Raw genomic sequence first — 5466 nt, 5'->3', positions numbered from 1 at the left:
TTTTTTTCTACTGATTTCTGATTAGGACTTTGGAATCCTTCCTGTGTTTATAACCAGGTGTCAGCCGCGGTCCATTTTTATTGGGTAGAGAACAGGGCCGTCCTCCTGATAGAATTAAAATCTAGCTTAATTTACATAAACGAACCCAGCCATCCATGTTGGGGAGGGAAAGTACTTATCACAATGTCTCTCGTTATAAGTCAAAAGGAAACGCATTGAAATCGACATGATATCTGTATTGAATAGATAGACCCAGTTTAAACACACTGACTTACATTTAAGATATTATAATGAATACACTAATACAAAATGGGACCAGAGTAAGATGTTATAATTGAAGAAGTGGTGCTTGTGGTATTTACGAGATAATTAAACACCTTGGTAAATGGCAAGTGTGAAAGCAATTCCTTAAACGACTATTTAATAAAAACAACATGCACAGACTTGAGCTGTAAAGACTCCACCGTGCACCTTTAAGTAAACGAACCTTCTTTATATGAAACTTGTGTGAAAGAGAGATTCTGAACTTTTTTCTCTCCAGATATGGGTCTATAATAGGCAAATGTAGAGTATTTAAGTACCCGGATAATTATTATGTAGCTAACACTTCAATCTATTAATGAAATATCAGTGACCTTATTTCCATTAAAGGTGATAAGAAGCATACGAATTAATCCTGATGCTGGACTACTTAGAACAAACCCGAATGACATAATGTATTTATTCTTTAGCTACACTTGTCATATTTAAGTGTGATGTCTATGAATAAGGTCCGTTTGCCACATATTTCATCAACTCGCCTGTTACACCATCCCCACAAGGTCTTAAGATGTTATTTAGTGTGGATTTAAAGCTATCACTATTATTTCCTAGTCTGTTGATGAGAGGCATCTCTCCTGTGGTGATAATTCCCTGTTAGCATTCACTTCAAACTTCCCAATACACATTTGAACGATTTAAGTCGGCTCAAGCAATGTCTCAAAAATAAAAGGAATTACACGGATATTTACACCTCGGGAGTGATGGTAGGCCTACTAGGCAATTGCTCACATCTCAAGAAAGGCCTATAACAATTTTGGCCTAAAATAGTTAACTAATAAAACCAAAAATGATTGACATCGCATTATTGCTATTGGGTCAAACTTTTTTAAACATTTTAAATGTATCAATAAATTGAGTGATCGGAAGCAAAGCTCTTATACCGGCATGAGTAATCTCTCATCACGGAGATTTAGGCCTACGTCCTAAAATATAAGGTATATACTTTATAATGTTGGTTGGGTGAGTTTATTTGAACTCTCTCATGTGATTCCATGTTTTGATAATACATCTACCTGCTACATGAAATTATTTAATAAGGAAGCCTACTAGGAAATCCACAAGGCCTAAATGTAGAATTTCATTCTCTTAAAATACAATGTTCTTGATAGCTTTTTTTTAGCAATAACATATTGGATAATCCCACTTTTTATTTATTTATTCCAACCTAATGGCTACTTATTGATGAACATCTATAACATAGTCTATAGGTTACTGTTGTTGGACATCTATCTAGTGGAGAAGATAAATTCTTACTGTGACATGTGGCTTTCCACATGCCTTGAATATATTGACAATCCAAGAAGCGGCTGACAGAATAAAAAAAAGTGGACGGAGTTGTATAATTTGGAAATACCCCGCAGTGGTGCTTTTTCTCCATCACCACAGCTCCCTTTTTTCACAGCATGGGCGACACTCCTAAAGTGTCTGTTTCACATCAAAGACGACAAAGACGAAAAAGTGACATTGATTAATGCAACCAAAACATCCCATCCTCTACCTGTCGCCTCTCCTTTTAAAAGACTACAGGGAGCAGAAGATAAGACATACATGTAGACAGTGTCACTTCCCTGCTACCACTCCACTCATTATCTGTTCATTGAGCTCCCTCTGTTGGACAAAACATCAACTCGAACTGGGTCTAATACAGTAACATGCCACCCTCTGATCCTAGTTACCATTTCATTTGGTGGCAACTTGATTGATCAGAAGGTAGCCTATATGATACCAATGTTTTAAAGGTCAAAAGCCTCGAGGGGATTTATATTCCCTATGAAATAAATGGCTATTGAATTATCTGAATAGCATTGCTCTACAGGTGTTTGAAGGAAGGTATCAGGTATACGTGCAGGCAGTCACCCCTGATATAAGTGCAGACAGGTCACCCGTGATTCAAGTCAGTATTCAACATCCATCCATCTGAGGATGTTGGGAGATGACGTGGAAAACGGCCACTAGGGGCAACAGTGAGCGATGTTACCTTCAATCAGGTTTCGTAAGCATCTGTGACTGGTTTCAAAGGTTGCATGTTCGAATCCAGCTATAGAGAGTTGTTTTGATATATATTTTTTAAGCCTACCCCAAACCTTTACAGTTACTTTAACCATTTGGAGTTAGTGCCTAACCTTAAGAATTCGGAGTTGATGCCTAAACTTAACCCTAACAAACATTCTGAGTTAATGCCTAAACTTAACCCTAACAAACATTCTGAGTTAATGCCTAAACTTAACCCTAACAAACATTCTGAGTTAATGCCTAAACTTAACCCTAACAAACATTCTGAGTTAATGCCTAAACTTAACCTTAAACACTTCGAAACTGGACATTTGGAACAACTTCAAAATGTGATGTTTGAGAAACATGGATGAATGTCTAATTCTGACATGAGACGGTGAGAGTTTGTTGATAAGTGCCTAGAGTTAAGTGCCTAACCCTAACCCAACACTCTCAGAAGAGGACAGTGGTTGGCTCTACACAATATTCTCATTAACATCAAATGGATTCATGAAATTAAAATGGGTCAATATGATAAGACATGAATAGTTAACAACACATATGTATAGCCAAGTGAGTGACATTATCATACAGGCTAGGCTACTGCTATTCCATGGCATTCCCTCAAAATCCACATAGTTTTATGCTCAACATCCCACTGGGCACACCATGTCATTTCAACGTGGATAATTGCGAAATATTTGGTTTAGACATTGATTCATGAGATTACAATTCACCCACTCAAAAAGACCGCAAAAAGATTGTTGAATTTCCAATGTGTTATCATTAGGCTTTCAACCATCTAAAATCAACACCAAATTCCAATGCAAAAACAATGTCTGATTTTTGGTTTGTACAAGAGATTAATGTGTTATCACTGTGCTTCATCTAATAGCAGAACCAAATTACCTTGATGGATTGCAGTTGAGATTACATTAAAGTACATAGTGCAAGTGATCAATGACGTTCGAGAAATTGTGCAGAGTATTACAGCAATTGTGAAGATCTTCACAGACCTGTGATCACCTATGCAGCATTATATGATTACATAAGAAGACATTTATAGTTATAGTTACCTCAAAATGTGGCCATGGATGTGTTACTCATTTTAAGGTTGAATGTTACATTTGTATGTAAGACAGCCTTAACATTAGTCTATTTACTGTACTACAAAAGTCATATTGAATTGTGTTGACAATGCAACCAAAAATCAACATGTAATGGAGATGTATCTACTGCTTGCATAGCTCCATCTGAGCCACTGGCTTTAACACCTTCTTTAACTTTTATTTTTGGTTTAGTTGGAGATATGAATCCAATATATCATTTTTTAACTTGTGTACAAGTTAATAGACTGTTTATTCATTGTATTTCAAAAGTGATATTGAACTGAGTTTGGTTGTCAAAGCAACCTGATATCAACATTTGAAGGAATTATCTTCTGTTTGGATACGGTAGTTCCCTCTGTACCACTGACTTAGTCTGGCTTTAATTCCAGTTTGTCTACAAATGAAGATATGTTGGATTCATATCTCCATCTCAACCAAAAATCTAAGTTAAAGAATATGACTAAATCTAATCAAATCAAACTTTAAATGCACTTGAAATAAAGTTTGATTTAATTTAGTCCTATTCTTTAACATTTGGTTGAGATGGAGACGTGAATCCAACATATCTTCATTTGTAGACAAACTGAAATTAAAGCCAGACTAAGTCAGTGGCACAGATGGAACTATCCAAGCAGAAGATACATCTCCTTCAAATCAATCAATCAATCAAGTTTATTTTATATAGCCCTTCGTACATCAGCTAATATCTCGAAGTGTTGTACAGAAACCCAGCCTAAAACCCCAAACAGCAAGCAATGCAGGTGTAGAAGCACGGTGGCTAGGAAAAACTCCCTAGAAAGGCCAAAACCTAGGAAGAAACCTAGAGAGGAACCAGGCTATGAGGGGTGGCCAGTCCTCTTCTGGCTGTGCCGGGTGGAGATTATAACAGAACATGGCCAAGATGTTCAAAATGTTCATAAATGACAAGCATGGTCAAATAATAATCAGGAATAAATGTCAGTTGGCTTTTCATAGCCGATCATTAAGAGTTGAAAACAGCAGGTCTGAGACAGGTAGGGGTTCCATAACCGCAGGCAGAACAGTTGAAACTGGGACAGCAGCAAGGCCAGGTGGCCTGGGAACAGCAAGGAGTCATCATGCCCGGTAGTCCTGACGTATGGTCCTAGGGCTCAGTTCCTCCGAGAGAGAGAAAGAAAGAGAGAAGGAGAGAATATGTTGATATTAACTTGAAGATTACATTTGAAATCAACCAAAGTTTGAAACCATAAGCCTATATGTATTGTCTATTTTAAGTTTAACCCTGAGTTGAATTGAAATAATAGCTGTTTAACTCTGTGAAACCTACTCTTTGGAATGATTTCGATAGCAACAGTGAATTGAGTTATTAAGAGATCGCTCAATAATCATTCTCACAATAGCACATTGTTAGTAGTCAGTGACAAATATCAACGCTAAAATGGGCTTGGTTAAAACCCAGTATTGGAGACGAAATGAATAGCTGTAGATAGATCAACTCTCCAGTAGGAAGTGCTGCTCAGCCTATAGTTTGTTTATAATAGTGGTTATAACTTTGAAGATCTGACTTTGTTTCAAATGTACAAATTCAACATATATAATACAATGTTTGTCTATGTTGAAAATCCGTTACAATGATTGCAAAATCCTGTGGTTGAAATTCCACCCTCAAAACAACAGTTTAGGTTATTTACTTTTTTTTTTTTTTTTAAATCCAATGTATTTTCCACATAGATTCCACACCACAATTACGTTAAAACGTTGATTCAACCAGTTTGTGCCCAGTGTTATCAACCATATAATTACAACTTGAAAGAATTACTTTGTTGATCGAAAATAGACAAGTTATGAGTAAAAGCACACACTGTCTACAATTCGCGCGTATAAATGCGCACTGTCCACATTCAGTCAACTGCTGACCATTGGAGTCAATATTGACCAATCAAACACTTATTGACCAATAAAGCACTTAGATCCAACGAGTGCACCCCTGGCGGTAGCGGTGGTTATGGGGGACAGTTTCAAGGAAGAAAAAAGATTAACAGGTCACGTCTGTCGAGTGTACAAA

This window comes from Salvelinus namaycush, chromosome 1 (genome assembly GCF_016432855.1).
Source record: "Salvelinus namaycush isolate Seneca chromosome 1, SaNama_1.0, whole genome shotgun sequence".
NCBI classification, from domain to species: Eukaryota; Metazoa; Chordata; class Actinopteri; order Salmoniformes; family Salmonidae; genus Salvelinus; species Salvelinus namaycush.
The sequence above is the reverse complement of the archived record's forward strand: the minus strand, read 5'-3'. Positions refer to the sequence as shown.